General features: G+C 39.2%; 1 protein-coding gene across 3 annotated transcripts in view; it reads left to right on the plus strand.

The window, feature by feature from the left end:
- FAM222B (family with sequence similarity 222 member B) overlaps window positions 1-17,953 on the plus strand; it is a 65,435-nt gene that overhangs the window by 16,295 nt on the left and 31,187 nt on the right. The window contains exon 1 of one of the 3 annotated variants that reach the window (XM_051992292.1): window positions 7,682-7,775. The exons of the other annotated variants lie outside the window; for them this stretch is intronic. The gene's annotated coding sequence lies outside the window, so the exon portion shown is untranslated. Of the gene's footprint in view, window positions 1-7,681; window positions 7,776-17,953 lie in introns of those variants that run through there. 3 annotated transcript variants of the gene reach the window in all.

Below are 17,953 nucleotides of genomic sequence, written 5' to 3' on the forward strand. Positions count from 1 at the left end.
ACCTAATGAAGAGATAATTGGCTACTACTGCCTGGGAACTCAGGAATGTGGGTTTGGTTCTGCTAATTTTTAATGGTCTTTTTCTAGGTCTTAATTTCTTCTCATGTAAAATGAGGAAGGAGGTTGATGATTTGTGTAATGTACAGAAATTATTAATTCAAGCTGGTATTTGATCCTTGGTTTTCAAATAAAGTAGTGAGGTGGATTTCTCTCATTCTCCCCTATCCTCTCCCCTCCCCAAGTCTTCAAAAAACAGCATTTAAAAAGGACTCCTGAGAACCTGCAGTAAGACACCATCTGAAGAACTAGGGTGTGCTCTGTGTTGGTTCTAATTGACTTTTCCTGGCTGGTATAGCCTTCTTTTTCTTTTCTATGTTCTGACAGATTATGAGATTGTGGGAAAACAACGGCCAGGGCTTTTTCAGGAACGGTGCCATTTTATCTACAGGAGAATCCATTGGCTTTGGCACCAGAAAGGAATTGGCTGTGTACTTCAAGATGCCAAATCACTCTTGAGTCACAAGTTTGCCATCTCATTTTGTGTGTGTGAAACTTTTCCAGGATTTTGGCTTTCACTTTTTCCACCATGTGTTTCCCCTTTTAATGTGAGAAATGGAGTTTTTCTTTCCTAAAGCCTTTTCTTTTCCTTCCAAGTGTGAACAGCTCAAGCCATGAGAGATGGTTAAAGTTGTGGAAAAATAGGAAACAGACATGATAGCAGTCTCTCTCTTTTTTGTGCTGTCTTTCTTCAATACTCACTTTCAGTTTATTTATGGCATTTTTCCCCATAGTGATTTCATTTATGTAGATGTGAAAATCATTTGCTAACCAAGATGTTACTTTATGGAAGTTTTTCAAAGAAATCAGCAGCGGCCTATTGCAAGGGAACTCTCAGATAAGCATATCTTTTTCGAATTTTTTCCCCAACATTGGAACAGAAGACATTTCTTCCATTTAATTGAATTAATTTTTGCCTTTCTTTGACTGCTGTTTGTGTCATTTGCTCTAATTCCAATTCAGATGTTATTTTCATTACCATGTAAGTCCCAAAGGTATATCTGTTACCTTTGCTTTTTATAGTTAAGAACAGTTGACTTTGAAAGCTACTCTGTTCAGATAATTTGTTCTTTTAGTAAATGTTTCTGCCTTCCAGAAGGTATCCAATCTGGTTCTCTGTGAAGAGCAAGTCAGAAGTTACCTTAACATGGGCCTGCTGACCAGGAAAGCACCACATTAGGTTGCAGTGTCTTTGTCCAGTGTAAATATTTATTGTACACAGGTGACATCATTTAGGACAGCCATGATAAATGTGGAAATATATTTAGAAGAATTGCATATGTTTAACCTATGTTGGATTACTTGCTGTTTGAGGGAAAGGGGTAAGAGAGGGAGAAAAATTTGGATTACAAAGTTTTGCAAGGGTGAATGTTAAACTATTTTGTATGTTTTGAAAATATGTATTTTGAAAATAAAAAGATAATTATTAAAACCTCCAAGAAATATAAATTTTGAATTCTCCCCCCCCTCCAAAAAAAAAAATAGAATGAAAGGAAAAAGTCTTGTCAGAAGTCCTAGGTTGAAATCCCATCCTTGTTTATTCCTTCAGTAAATTTGGAAAAATTACTTTGTCTCCTAGATGCTCAGTTTTATTATCTGTTTCTTTCTATGATTCTTCTCATTCAGGATCCTGCTTATTTCCTAGAATTCTATCTATTAAAGATTTTTTCCCCCAAGTTTCTACATTACTGATGAAGCATAGAAATGTGAAGTGAACTTGAGAGGTATGCCTTTTCCAGTCATAGGCAGATACAGAATTAGAATTTAGTAATTTCAACAGCTGTGAAGACAGATTGCAAAAGCTATTGATGTTTTCAGAACTGGTTATATTAGGGCATCATCTGGCCCAATAACTAGACAGCCAGGTTTGGAGCCCAGAGAACCTGAATTCAGTTCATCCTTAGACATTTACTAGCATTATGACCTTGGATAAGTCATTTAATGCTGTTTTATCTATTTCCACATCTGTAAAATGAACTGCATAGGGAAATGGCAAACTATTCCAGGATTGTTACTAGGAAAACTTCAAATGGGATCACAAAAGAGTCAGATGTGAGTGAACAAGAACAATTTTGGTTGTAGGCATGAGAACTAGGAGTTGACTACAAAACTTTTTCTAGATCTTGTAACTGCATACACTGTGTATAAAGCTACAAAGATCTTGAAAGCTATTCAGTACAGGCAACATTAAACTTAAAAGTTTGGATGGGGGAGGGGGGAAAAGTCAGAAGATCATAAAACATGAAATAAATCGGATATTGAATTAATGTAGTATTTGACTCTTAGGTTACATAGCACTTTGAAGTAGGGAAAGGACCCTATGAGCAGAATTTTAAAAATAAAATAAAATTTCCTAGGGCAAGTGATATTTGAAGGGAGCTAGTAAGGATGGATAGCATTTCTGTTTGGGGTTGGGAAAGGAGGAATTATTTCAAAAGGAAAATGCCTCCCTCTTGAGATAATGTCACCTTTCTATGCCTTGTTGATAATGTAGAAACTTAAAAAAATATATATATATCTTATTGGAAATAACCAAAGCACTGATTAAGGAATCCATATGTTATGAGTTGGGAATGAATGATATTTGTGTGGAAGGGTGTGTGTGTGTTCATGTACAACGAGAAGAGAATCTCAACTAGAGTAGAGTAGAGTACAATAGGAAGGGAATAAGTATTTAAGTTCCTACTTTGTGCCAGTTGTGCTAAGTGATTTACAAATATTATCTCATTTGATCCTCACAATCCTGGAAGGTAAGTACTGTTGTTATCCTCATTTCTCAAATGAGGAAACCGAGGCAGAGATGAAGTGACTTGGCCACAGGATCACAAAGCTAATAAATATCTGAAGCTGGGATGTGAACCGTGGCCTTCCTGCTCTGTCAACTTTATCCCCAGCTGTCTTTGGCACCAACCTCAACAAGTTAAGGTAGGCCATACCTCTGGAACATTTAAAAGGCCAAAAGTAGATACATTAGATAGGACAGAAGCCTTTGCAAGTTGTTGAAGAGAGTAGAGTGATGAGAGCTGTATTTGAGAAAGATGATCCTGGCAATTAAATTATATGACTACATGTATCAGAGGAGAGATTGGAGAATTGGAGAATAGAAACCAACTGAAACAGGTATTGTGGTCATGCAGCTGTGATGTGCTGGAGGCTTACACAGAAGGAATGAACTTAAAGGAATACTGATATTAGCTTACATATATAGAGTGTTTTGAGTTTTAAAGAGAAAGCAGTTTATGTAACAATGTCTTCTCTGATCCTAATAAAACGACTAGGGAACAGATTGTGCAAATATCTTTTTTTAAAAAAAATGAGTCTATCACATCTCCATAAGCTAGTAAATGGTAGAGCGTGGGGTCCACTGCTTTTGCCAATACATCTTTGTCACTACTCCTTGAATTTAATCACTGACATTGCCTTTCTTAGATTTCTTCCCTTCTAACCCAAGTGAAGATCAAATTTTGGAGGACCTTTGAGGATCAAACAACCGTAGCATTTTTTCTCCTATGAAGAAATTTTTTTCCCTTAGGAATGAGATTTCTTATCAGACAATTATGTTTCCTGTGATTTCTCTTAAGATAAGGATTTATTTATAAAAATTGTCTTTAACATTTTGGTTAATTCAGTTAAGTCTGCTGCCTCCCATTCCTCAATTTCTGAGCTGTTGATTTTCAGTTTAATTTGTAAATGATAAGCTAGCTCTTCATCTCAAAATAAATTTCTTTCCAGGCTTATTTTTCTTACAGGCTTACATTTTGTCATTTTGTAAACTGATGCTGTTTGTGATCTTATTTTTAAATGAGCTTGTATTTAAAACCTGTGTGGTCTTTGACTGTCATATCTCTCTGTCCAGAAGATCAAATGTTTGCTGGATAAGGTGATTTGGGAACCCCTGCCTCCTGCTTTTGGTGATTGTTTAACATTGTACAGATTTCTAAGAAATATGTTGGTGTCTTTTTCTTCACTTTTATCCATTTCCCATTCTTCAGCTCTGACAGTTTTTATTAAACAACCTGGGTAAGAAATGCTTTATTGCAGGAAGTGTCATTTTATCTTTATCATTTTTTCTAATTTGATATTGATTTTGAACTTTGGATCTAGTCAATGATCTGACACACATAGAAGATTTTGAAATGGTTGGGGTTTTTTGTTTTTTTTGTTTGTTTTTGCTAAGACAATTTCATTTTTTGTGTTCATTGGTCAAAATGCCTAGGTCTTTTCATGGAGAAAGTAAAATATATGAGAGGCTTTTGAGTCATCTACAGACTTTTCATTTCTTGTTCATTAACAATATTTCACTATCCTCCCCTATATTCATCTTTCACATTGAAGATATATATTGATTTTATTTGGGAGCTTGTATTTCTCTACACCAGCATGGTCTGTGGTGGATACAGGTGTGTAACCTGCATTATCATGGTGTTCTATTTGATTGTGCTCATGAACACTCACAATATGAGAAAAAGTGAGAAAATATCTCATGAGCTGATATTTTGTGTTATTTTAAAGCATTTGATGAAATCAGTTATTTCTTGTATTAATCTCTTAGAGGAGAAGCTGGCAGCTTTTGTTTTACTTAGCTGCAATTTTTTTTTTTTTGTCTTCTAATTTTCTTTAAGAGGAGACAAGTCCATTATGTTGGTGAGTTTTGGACAGAAATCACATGTTTTGTACCTGAAGTTATCCTAATATATGTAATATGTTTTTAGGGGATTGCTTGTTAGCATTCTTGGTCCTGTGACCATCAGTCTGTCATTGTTATTGTAGAAGCTGATGGAAGTGGAAATGCCAGAGAAGATTGTGCCATTTTATGGTTTTGTCTGGGGTTTTTTTTGGTCATCATGGTCAAAAGTAGTGATTTGATGATTATCTTTTTGGCTGTGGGCCATTTCATACTTAGCCTACTCCTTTGAGAGCAAACAGGCAGTCATTTGGTAGCCAGATCAATATCAGCTTTTGAGGATGATGGATACTACAGTGGATCAACTTCACTCACTGGCATAGTCTTTGAAAATCCGTTCACATTCTGTGTCATAAGGAGGAACCAGATCACTTTTGTGGAGACTTTTTTGTCCTTTTTGTTCTTTGTATTACATCAGCTCAAGCACCACCTTTTGTAATAGATCTCTGAAGAAATTTCTGTCTGCTATTGTGTTGCTGCTGGACTCTGCAGGGCCTGGGACCAATATCTGGGCAAGTAGTAGATCTTAATAAAAATGATTATTTTGGAAGAATTTCTTGGATATCTACCTAAAGCCTTTTAAAATTTTTAACCTCTTTTAAATAATAGGAAAATCATATCCCAGCTAAAATGTGAACTGCTGTTGGCTTCATGAGAAGTTACAAGGCTCAGTTGTGATTCTGGAAGTATTGGATTCTTAGGTACTTCTCTTTTATCTAAATGAGTTTATTTCTCCAAGGACCAGAGGGAAATCAAATTATGTTAGTTTTGAAGCTTTAGCCTAAGGAAGTTTTTACCCACCTTCTACATTAGCCATGGTCTTGAAGCCTGCAATTTTGTGGACTAGCTTATTTTTTATTTTTATTATTAAAATAAATATGAATAAACACAAATATTTCCTTATGCAAATAAAAACGGAAAAAGAGAACTGAACATTAATCTTGGTGGGTTTTGTGTGATTCACATTTGACTTGGTAGTATCAACTCTGCCCAGTTTTTTTTTTTTATCACTTTCTGACTTTTTTTTAAATTGGAGTTTCTTTTTCTTTTTTTATTAGTTATACATATCTTCATTATTATTATTATTTAACATATTTCCTTATGAATCATATTGGGAGAGAAAAATCAGAACAAAAGGGAAAAATGGGAGAGGAAAAAAAACAAGAAAAAAATTAACATAGAATGTATTGATATACATTCAGTGCCTGTAGTTCTCTCTCTGGATGCAAATGTTGTTTTCCATCCAAAGTTTATTGGGATTGATTTGGTTCAGTGAACCACTGAGAAGAACCAAGTCTTTTATAGTTGATCCTTTTTCCAGGCCTTTCTAAAATCAGCCTGTTCATCATTTTTTATACATTACTTTATAACTTATACAGCCATTACCCAATTTATAGATATCTACTCAGTTTCTAATTCTTTTCCACCACAAAAAGGGTTGCTACAATTTTGCACATGTGGATACTTTTCTCTTTTTTATGATCTCTTTGGGATACAGATCCAGTAGAGACACTGGAGTTTCTTAAAGAATAACTTGTTTTGAGTTTGCTTAAGTGGCTTTTTGAAGAGTGGCACAATTGTTTTTGTGTATTTTGAATGATTCTGAAGGAAGGAAGCTGGCATCCAGTGGAGGAAGACTGGAGATAAAAAAGACTACCTAGTTTTTGAGCATCTTTCTTTGTGGAGCCAAAAATTGAAAAAGATTTTATTTTTTATCCCATTAAAATTGTATGGCTTATCTATTTAACACCATTGAAATTCACGTATAACTAATCCAATGTCTTTTTAAGAAAGATAGGGAAAATGATCTATGCAAGTATCTCCAGAGCTTTAAAATGGGAATAAAGTCACCCTGCCTATTTCCCACCTTACAGGAAGATTGAAAATGTGAGATCATACCTATCAAATACTGGGAGATCCTCTGAGGGACCATTTCAAGTTAAAGGGGTCATGCTATTTTTATTTCTGTTGATGCCACGGAAGTTGAGTGGAGTGCTGGCCAGAGACAATGTCCCTAATGTCCCAAAGGCCAGAAGGGCTGGCGGGTCTCAGAGATAACTCGGGCGGTCCAGCCCCCTTCCAAAGTCCCCTTAAAACGCCTACCGCCGTGACCTTCAGCCCTTCTTTCAGCCCAGACGGAAGGCGTCCCGGGCGTGGGGACTGAAGTGTCGTTGCCACCAGGCTGCCGGCCCAGCCGGGGCCGCGCTCTGACGACGGCAGGTGCGTCCTGCGGCCGCGGTCCTAGGATCGCTTCTCCTTGTGCCCGGCCCCGCAGCTCCGAAGGACTGCCCGACCCCGTGTCCCTGAGACACAGAGAACCCGGTTTTCCGCCCTGAGGGCTGCCTAGATCGGCTGCCGGGATCACGGAGTCTGCGGGCCTGGGCCGAGGGGGCGGCTGGCCACACTCAGTCTGTCTCGGAGCTCCCCAGTGGGGTGGCGAGTCGGATCGGCCCCCGTGACTTCCCCGGACCCAGCCGTAGCTTGTCCACGGCTCGCCCAGAGCCCTCCTCCGCAGGACCCCAATTTGGGGGGCGCCCGAGAAGCCAAGCCGCACTAACAAAGAGGAGCCTCGGCGAGGCCGGGGCCGGGCTGGCCCGCCTCCCCCGGCGACCGGCCTCCTCCCTCCCTGGCCGGGCCTCCCCTGTTGGCTGCGGCGCTCGTCTCTCCGCGGGCTCCTGGCCTTCCCATTGGCTGGGTCGGGGCTCGTCCGCCGGGAGGGGGCCGGCAGGGGGCGGGGCCGGCTTCCGGCGGCGGAGAGGAGCCTGGCGGGGGCCGCCGGCAGGGAGGGGGCGGCGGCGCACGGAGGAGCGGAGCGCGGCGCAGCGGCAAGCGAGCCGAGCCCCCGAGCGGGCGAGCGAGCGGCCGCCTCCCCCCGCCGTGGCCACGCGGGCCCCCTCCCCCCATCCTCCCGGGGCGGGGGGGCGAGGAGGGCCGCGGCACGGCGAGGCGAGCCGGCTGGGGCGGAGCCCGGAGAGGAGCGAGCCGAGCGGGCGCCGCAGAAGAGATCGCATCTCCCGGGTAGCACGGGCGTAAGGTGTGTTCCTGCCACGGCCCGGCTCTGTCTGGCCGAGCTCCCCGGGAGTACGAGCAGTCCGGCCTCGTGCCGTTGGCCTTCAGCTCTCTCCTTCTCCCCAGGAGCAGGGCCAGGGAAGCGCGTGGGGGGACGCCTGGATTTTTTACTATGTCGCTGTCTGTCGCCTGGCAAAAAGGCATTGGGAGAAGAGGGTTCTCCGGGATGTGGCGTCTGATGCAGCAATCCGCAAAAAAAGGAGGGGGAGAGCCAACTGGGAGTGGGTTTTCTGTACTGAACTACATCCGTCTGCATAGACTCCATCTTCCGTATCTGGGACTACTCAGGAATAGCCACACACTTTGCAACAGTCTGAAGGAAGTGGGGGTGCCCGGGGAACGAGGGAGAAGCCCCTATCTTATTAAATGGAGGGTGAGGGGGAGCTATTAGCTTTTGATTCTTTCCATAATTGTGACTCCCTAAGTTCACCAATACAGGTTTTCTGGAGACGCACCCCTTTTACCGCTTACCTTTGTAAAAACTTACAACCCTATTAGTTTGTGTATGGGTTTGTTTCTGCCATTCCAGAGGCAGGAGCTAGGCCCTGTGTATCGAAATCATCGTTGGAAAGAGAAAAACACAAGAGTCCCAACGGCTTTTGTTGAACTCATTTTTCTTTAATTTGGTTTCTCGGTTATTTGGATTTGGGGGACAGGTGTTCCTTATTATTTTATTTGGATTTAACAAGATCTCTAGTGAGATTGTATGATATGGGGTGCCTTTATTAGAAAGGAGAGTATACTAATCTGCAGGAGAAATTGATGCCTTTTGCAGACATAAAATTGAAAACAAAATCCTTCCAGGAATTGATCTCTTAATTGGAGATGAGCACTGAAACCCTTTGAAGAAGATGGGGTGTGTGTGTGTGTGTGTGTGTGTGTGTGTGTGTGTGTGTGTGTGTGTGTGTGAGAGAGAGAGAGAGAGAGAGAGAGAGAGAGAGAGAGAGAGAGAGAGAGAGAGAGTGTAATTAGGTGGCTATGTTGATTGCAAACTTGATCTAACTGGGCATTTTCTATTAAATGCATGGAACAAGTTTCTTATGTTGATTAGCCCAGAGCAGGTATGACTAATGTCTAGAGCAAGAGTTGAATGCTAGATTTTAAAAAAACTTAGGTAAATATTAATTAAAGTGATTCAGAGTTCAATCCACTAAGCCAAGCACAGCTTGCTGACAGTTTTAAGTAGAGACAGTTATGAAGGCAGAACCTATAGGATAGTAATGCCTCTTACATTCAGGGTTATTTTGGCTAGGTTTTTTGGCTTAGAGATGATTCATAGAACCTCTAATGTGCCGCAGTTTGTTATGAAAACCTTGGATGGCAGTACATTGGAAATGGATAGTCAGGCTGCCAATATAGTATTTTTCATCTAAAAGGTGGAACACAATTTGATGCCTAAGAATTATAGTTTGGGTTCAGCATTTATTCAATATCTGGTTCCTTTCTCTAATATCAGTGGGAGTCTAATGAAAACCTTACCTACGGCAGGTTTACTTAGGCATTTTGAGGAAGAGATTCATTACTACACTCCACATCTAAGCTGAAGTCCTCCCACACACAAAGGGAGCCTATGGTCCTGAATAAATGAAGGTGTTTAAGCTTCGAGAGGTTATTAAAATTGTGAGCTATCAGGATCTGGAAGAGACCTTGTCTCAGTTCTTTGTATCCCTCTGCATCTCTAACACATGGGTAATCTGTGTTTTCTCTGGTCACTAAAGCAGATTAATTTATTCAAATCCAGGAGATAGTGGTAATGGAGTAAGAAAAAAAAAAACAACATAGTGAAATGTATTATTGAAAGTGAGGTATAAATAAAAAACATTTCACCTTAAGCTCTTGAGGTAGTGAAGCTTGCTGTTGGGTTAAAGGAACAGTTCTTTGCTATATTCTAAGACACAGTGAAGTGGGTGATAAAGCCAAGTTGGCTTCTCCCCAGATCTGTCATGGTTGGTTTTTGTTTTTGTGTTTTGGCTTGTAAGGGCAGTTGGTACAATTTTTATAACCTACTGCGCTCTGTTCGTTTTTCCATATTTTTTTTTCTTTGCTTAGTGGAATCAATATTTTTTATGTAGCATTGATTTCCTCAGAGTTTCCCCCCAAACGGGAGAAAAAAGGCTATATTTGGAAGTAATCAAAGGTATGTCTACACTAATCTCCAAATATAATTTAAAGTGAATGCATAATGGGAAACCCTCAAATGTTATATCTTGCAGAGAAACAATTATATGAAATCATGACTTCTCATAATTTCTTTGGCTAAGGGACATTGTCCTGCTGAGATTGAAGTAGCTGATTTAATTTTCTTCAGCAATCTGTTTGCAGCCATTTTCGTATTTTTGATCAGCAGAGCTTAAGGTGTGTAGAGAGTTTTATGCTTCTCCCTAAAGGAGAAGCAAGTCTAGGCCCCAAAGCACACCAGAATTACAAAATCACTCCCTTGAGAAGAAGGGGAAGGAAAAGATGGAACTCTTGGTGTTGCTTGATTGCTGCATTAATCAGCTTGGGTGTTTTAAGATTTAGAAGCTAGGCAAACCTTCTGTTCTAGGTGAAAAAATATTTTGAGACAAAAGAGACCTCCGAAAGCTGTGCACCTAGGTGAGAGACTGTTTAGAGACAATGAATGCATTCATATGGTGATTTGCCTGATGGTAATTTTTAGCTGTTCCGCTTTGTCAAGCAGTTGTTGGAAACTGGATTTTGTATTTGCTTAAGGGCTAGGGCCCCCTCCCGCTGGGCTGATGTATTGGAGGTTGAACCTTTTGAGGGAGCTGTTTACTGTGAATCTGGAGCTGGAGGGTAGAGGACTGAGTGGAGACTGTTATCTGTTTACTGCTCTGATAAGAAGCTGGAATAGATTGCCGGCGGGTTTCTGAACTCTGCCTAATGAATGGTTGCTAGGCAAATTGCATCTCAATCAGTTTAATCCTCTAGATGTCATTTACAGGTCTCCTCTTTGTGAGGGCCGGAACTCTGCCTTCTGACTAGACTGCTTAGGCAACTTAAAATTGCTTATTGGGGGGTTATGTGGGGGTGGGGTGGTTATCTCTGTGTAAGTGCTTGGATATAATTATGAGAATCTCGATTCATCTTGCTAAGAAACTTTAGTCGACAACTAATTCACTATTATCATGAAAGTCCTCTCCTGATCTAGGGCAGGATGTTTCTGAGAGACCATAATAGTTGGCTCTTTTTTCTGGTGTTTTTGGTTATTGGAACAAAAATGTTATGTATTGGAAATAGACTATTACTCTTTATCTTGGGATGGAAAGAATGATGGAAGTAAAACTTGGGAAAAAGTGAAGAATAACCTTTAAACTCTTGGATCTTTTGGGCAAGGGCTAAAAATCCCTTGCCTTAATTACACCTGCCCTTTGGATATTCTGTTTCTATAAAAACAAACTCTTCTTGGTCACCAATTTTCTTGGGAGTCTAAGATTTCTTCTCTCCAACTATGGTTCCTTTCATATTAGTATTTTCTGAGTACTGGACAGCTCTTTTGTTTGGCAAGATCTTAGAATTTTGCTTAGAGGCCTTCATTTTTTGTAAACATATTGTGATGAAAAAGGATCCGAGGCATGAGTTAAAGGAATTTTGAGGTAGTTTGGTAATGTCATACCTTGAAATTAAGAGTGAGATTGGAAAGTGTAATTTAATTGTTCATCTCTCCTACTGAGGTCAAGATAGGAACTTCCACAGATAAGAGAGTCTGAGGTGGAATCGATATAGCATTTTTTATTTGGAGAATTCAGAAATGAATGCATCTGTTCTTTGTAGCAGGCCAGGTTGAAGCAGGTTGTATTGCCATTTTATAAATGGAGAAATTAAAGCTAAAAAGTGAAGTGATTACTTTAATTGTAGATAAATAATTCAACCCTTTGTTTTAAGCTGGGGCTGGGAAAGAGATTAGCAAGTCAAGTGCTTGGCTTTCCATAGGTGATTAATAGATGTTTATTGGCTGGGTTGCTATTTGAAATAATTTGCAACTTTCTTACCCGAGGATAAAAGTAGTATTTGCTTCTGACTGCAGTGAGGCTCTCCATTCAGGAAATTCCCCTGACTACAGACCGAGGTTGTGGATACTTCAGTATAGGAAGTTACAATGAGGATGAATGCTCCCCTACCCCCAAATGAAGGAAGAGTGGGAAAAATTGTAACCTTTTGTAGTGATAGAATCTCAAGATCTCACTGGGAGGGAGAAGATGAAATTTAAGCTGAAGTTAGTTGCTCTTGTGAATTTGGCTGGAAAAAGTACAAAGTTTATGAAGAATTTGCTGTATGTATGGATTCTCTCTTCTATAAAGAGGACAGTTAACCCTTGCAGGATAACTATGGATGAATGAAATTTAGAGAACATCTCAGTTTCACTTTTAAGAAGCAGCTTTAATTTTATTATTGTCTGTTAGACTTTTTGCCAGATTTAACAACCAAAAGTGAAGTGATTTGGATTTTGTTTCTTTTCTCTGGCCTTTCCTTTTATGATTTCAGCTAGCAATGAAAGGACAGATGAGAAATGTGGATAAAATGTGCCCTCAAATCATTCAGCTCATTTTAGTGTCCGTGAAACTCAATTTTTTCCAGTCTTATTAGTATGAAAAGTAAGAACAATTTAAAATCTGATTCCACTTTCAAAAAGTGTTTTTAATCTGTATACTTTGAATTTGGAGTCCCAGAACACACCAATTCCTCTTCACTAAAGGGGAGAGTATTGTTTGTTCCTAGATTGTAAGACAAAAGCAGAAAAGATTTTGGCTATAGTAGATTGCCTCCTCTTGGTAAGATCCTCTGATTGCTAGGCTGCAACTTTCTTTTTTCCTTATGTTTAGATGATTTTAGGAATTTAGTGTAGAGTTCTGGGAAGAAGCAGGGAGAAGAAGACCAATTTTTATTTTTTAAAAACATTGTAGTGATCCTACAACTTTACAATCTTAGACTTTCTCATACTTTCTCATTTTTTGTGGAAATTATGGAGGAAATCCTGTGTGTGGAAATGGCACCAAGATTTGTCTGTCTTACTGGCAAATTCATGTACATTTTACAATACATTTGTAATACCTACTCATTGGATTATGTGAGAATGCTGTGGCGAGCCAAGTTGGAAGAGAGACGAGTTGAGATTTGGTGATTCTGTTCCCCCAAGGAATTTTTTTTTCTTTTTAAAATACTGAGTTGCATATGAAGATTATCACAACTGTTAAGTGAATACACTTAAATAAAGACTGATTATGAACAGTCCTTTAAAATCCCATAGTGATTTACTGGATCTGTAAAATAGTGGAGTTGAAAGAGATCCTGAGGAACATAGCTTCTAGTCTAGTCATTTTACAGATAAGGAAATTGAAGCCTCTAGAGGTGTAGTCACTTGCTCTGTCATGGAGCTGGGGAAAATCTAGAAATAATAGCCTGATTTGCAGGGTTATGTTCTCTTCATTTGCAGATTTGCTTTTGAACATGTCACTCTGGTCCTCCTGCAGGTTGTACTTGTTAAGGGGTATTTAGTGACAGAACAATATGGATTTCTCTTGTCAGTTAAATTGGATGTTACAGCATCCATAAAGAAGCTGGTCTTTGGTGTCTCCATGCCCAGCTGCTACTTCTTTGCTTTCATCAAAATAATTTTAAGGATCAGCTGCTAATCTGAGTGAAGAGCAGATTTTATGTCATTTGGAGAGGAAGAATTACTTTTAGTAACTGAAGTTACAAAAGAAAATCATTAAGTATCTCTTGCCTCAGAACTCACTTCCCCTTCTAAAAGTTGAAGAATTCTTTTTCTGGATACAGATGGTATTTTCTGCCTCTTGTATGCTTATCTTGACAGCATCCCTCTTGAAGGGGAGGGGAAGAATATCAGTGTAATAGGAAATTTGAAGCCTCTGGACATCTGTGTAACTGAAGTTTTCTCACTCTGCTCAAAAGATAACTGAGCTGATAATTTCATCTTTCAGAAGACTAAGGACAGCTGTTATTTTTATATTTGATTCTTACTAATAAGGAGGAATTGGTTAGTGAACTTGAAATGTGAAAGTCTCCAATATCTTAAGAGTTTGTGGTAGATTAAGAGGAGGCAAATAGAGAATAATTTTTGTGTATAACCTAAACTCAGAGAGTAACTTTCAAAAAGGAGAGAGCATGTAAGATCCCATAGACAAAGTCCAATAGGCCAACTGCTTTCCAAGAGATAGGATGCTGGTAAAAGGAAATTCTGGGGATTCAGTAGCAGTTGATTACAAGAAAAGAGGGTGCAGAGAGGACAGCTTGTGGCCAAAAGGAGATTTAAAGAAGACATATAAAAAAGAAATGGATGTGATGGTATGTAAATGATGATTGATACAGAAGATTTGGTACAGAAAATTGGTACAGAAGAAATGCTAGGGGAGGCCAAATTTGGAGATGAACTGAGTCTGGTGGCACTATTGAAGATAAGAATGAATTGGGTTTATTGGTTTGGTTTGGTTTTGTTTTTACAAGCTCTAAATTAAGAGCAATGAGAAGATTAATAATAGGATAACCCTTGGCTGGGATCTAGAGATTTTTAGGGAGAGGAGTAGACAGCAATGACAGAACTTTGGACCAGCTCCAGCCACTATGGGTCCTGAACCAGATTAAAATGTAATCGGGAAATGTTTAATAACATATTTGCTTGCTTTTCTTCTTCTCATTTTTTTCCTTTTTTGAAATGATTCTTCTTGTGCCACAAGATAAATGTGGAAATATGTATAGTAGAATTGCACATGTATTAACATATATTGGATTACTTGTGTCTAGGAGAGAGGGGAGTGGGGGGAAGGATGGGAGAAAAATTTGGAACACAAGGTTCTGCAAAGATGAATGTGGAAAACTATTTTTGCATATATTTTGAAAATAAAAAGCTATTATTAAAAATGTTTAATAACCTCAATAAAAATACAGTACTACATAGATAACATTCATTTAATTTGTGGTTTACTGAGTGGCAGGATCAGTTTCTCTGAGTTTGGAGTGAATCTGGAGTCAGGCCCTGGGTTCCTGGCAAAGCTCTGTTACCTTGACTGTGCTTTTAAGCATGTCTTCTATAACTTCTTTGGGTCTTAACATCTTTAGCTCGAAAATGGGGTAAGAAGAGCCAAAAACAAGTCATGTCATTATATTGGAAGTTAAACCAGTGTTTGAATCCCACCTCTGTTCCTTACTCCCTCTGAGACCTCAAATCACCTAATCTTTGGGACTTAGTTTCCTCATCTATAAAATGAGGGAGGCACAGGTTTCTTGTTTGTTTGTTTGTTTGTTTCCTAGTAAATTTATTTTATAATATACATTGCTTTATGAATCATGTTGGGAGAGAAAAATCAGAGCAAAAGGGGAAAATCATGGGAGAGAGGAAAAAACAGACAAAAGAAGTGATTATAGGATGTGTTGATTTATATTCAGTCTCCTTAATTCTTTTTCTGGATACAGATGGCATTTTCTGTCCAAAGTCTATTGGGATTGCTTTGGCTCACTGAACCACTGGGAAGAATCCATTCTTACTTTTATTGTGTATAGTGTATTCCTGGTTCTGCTTGTTTAACTCAGCATCAGTTCATGTAAATCTTTCCCGGCTTTCCTAAAATCAGCTTGTTCATAATTTTTTATAGAACAGTAATATTCCATTTTCTTCATATACCACAACTTGTGCAGCCATTACCCAATTCATGGGCATCTACTCATTTTCCAATTCTTTGCTGTCACAGAAAGAGCTGCTACAAATGTTTTTGCATTTAAGATTTCCTTGAGATACAGACCCAGCAATGGCACTTGTAAGTTTCTTTAACTTTTTTTTTTTGGTCTTCTTTTTTTTGTTACTGAAATTGGCATCTGGGGTAAATTCTAATACCAATTCAGCGGGGAAAAAATTGTGCTGGACTAAACATTTCTTTTTTTGCTAGTGTTATTGGACTAGTCAGTCACGGGACTGCTGTGGCTTTATGTATCTCAATTTTTGCAAAGTCAGTATTTTTGTAAAAAAAATTGTAGTGGAGTCATTGTTAAGTTTTATGGATAATTGGCAGTCAACGGATCCTGTCTGTTAAGTGGGTTTCGAACTAGCTGAACAATCAAGCCTCAAAGAGTGACAGTTTATGGATTGATATAGATCTGATGGAAGGTCTTTGAAGGAGTGCTGGAGGCTTCTGCCTTTGCTCTAATTCTCTTCTTTTTTTTTGGTCAGTGATTTGGATGATGATAGAAATAGCTTAAATATCAGATTTTCAGTTGCTATGAAGCTGAGAGATGGCTAATGCTTTAGATGATGTGTCTACACTGATTTAAACAGGTTGCAGTGGCAAGCTGATATGAACAACTGAATTGTGAGATGGTTAAATAGAAAGTCTTAGATTTGGATTTTAGAAATATCAATTGCACAAGTACAGGATGCCAATAGAATGATTAAGAAGTGGTTCATGTTAAAATCTTTGTAATATTAGTGACTTGCATTCTTGGTATATTACAGTCATATTATATGGTAACCAGAACTCTGTAATAAGCCCAAGTAAGACTACATGTTTGTATACATATTGTATCCGGTTCTGGGCACCACATTGCAACAGGAATATTGAAAAGTAGGCACTTGACCCCTAGAAAGGCATCCAGATGGGGACATGAAAATGGGTCATGTGAGCATTAGTAAATGGGACTGCAGATCTTGAGGTTGAGACAGGAAGACAAATGGGAGCTCAGCAAGGAGATAGAAGGAAAAATTGTTCAGAAGTGGAATGTACTGCTTTGATATGAGTGTTGAAATGAACTGAATGTATTCCTTATCATTGAAGGTTTTGAAGGAGACTAGGTCACTTATTTGGTAATGTTGTAGAGGGTAAAGTAAACTTTCTGGTAGGGTTAAATTAAAGTTACTCCATGGTCTCTTTCAGTTCAGAGATTGTGTGGTCATAGACTAGGAGAAGGTTAAAACCAGATTGCCCTCGAGCACTGGCAGTGCATTACAGGAAGGAAGGTAGGATTTTTAATCATTTAAAACTCGAGATGAGTCAGTAGTGTGCTGTGGCAGCCAGAAGAGATTGGTTGGTCTTAAGTTATATTGGAATAAAATATAATGTCCAGAGCAAGAGATTTGTTCTCCTATATTCTACCTCTGTCAGACTGCCAATGTTCTTGCCACTGTACTCGTAAGATCACAGGATCATAAGGTTAGAACTTAGTGATAGATCTGTCCTCTCTCCTGCATCAAAGGCCATGCTGCAAAGATATGTCATTTCAGGCTGATGGATGGAAGAGAACTTCTTGGCTATCAGTGAAAGGGAAACATGACAGGTAATAGTATCCAGTCAGGGATTTTGTGGCTGACAAGATTCTAGTTACTGTTTTTAAGAAATTCTTTTAGAATTTTTCATCCACAACATAAACTGACTAGAGGGATCAAGTTGGAAGATAATCCAAACCTGTACCTCACCAAGGATTAGCACAAATTCACATAAAATGCTTTCCCCCCCCAATCCTGTGAAGTATGGTGCACCCCAAACATGATGCTGTATATAGAACATTTTCAGAGTTGTCAAAAGGAACCTCTCCTTTGGAGATAAGGGCTTCTTGGCCTATTTCTAGTCTACATCAAAATTAGGTCAGAACAGTGAGCATTCGGGATAGATTTTTAAAAAAACCTTTTCTTAAGCAGCTGAACAGGTGTCCAAACAGATACATCAGTATCTTCATTTGGGGAACTTTTGGGGGAGATTGCTCTTTCATCTCTAGAGCTGAGAACTTGCTATCATCTTAGAAGGCTGTATGCCAGTATTGGGTAACTGAAACTAATGCCCTCAAAAGCCTTTTCACCTTGAGTAGTGGAAAAAGCCTCCATGTTTCTCTCTTTCCATAACCTCCCCACTCATTTACCCTTGAGAAAAGCTGGCCCTTTTCTTGAGTGAGGCAAAACCGCATCTGATGGCAGCCTTGGTTCTGTTTTCTTGTGTGCACAGGGCGCATTACTTCACTGCAGTGTAGCTTTAAGAGGTATATGTTTTTCTGTTTTAAAGAGGCATAATTCACACTCTTCAAAACAAGTTGATAAATTGCTTTTCATTAAAGGTGTGAGTACCAAAGAGGTTGAGCTTGCCTTGCAAGTAGGGAAGAGGGGGCATTAATTATGGCTACACTGCAGCTTTTCTCAGTCACCTA

This window comes from Antechinus flavipes, chromosome 4 (genome assembly GCF_016432865.1).
Source record: "Antechinus flavipes isolate AdamAnt ecotype Samford, QLD, Australia chromosome 4, AdamAnt_v2, whole genome shotgun sequence".
Taxonomy (NCBI): domain Eukaryota; kingdom Metazoa; phylum Chordata; class Mammalia; order Dasyuromorphia; family Dasyuridae; genus Antechinus; species Antechinus flavipes.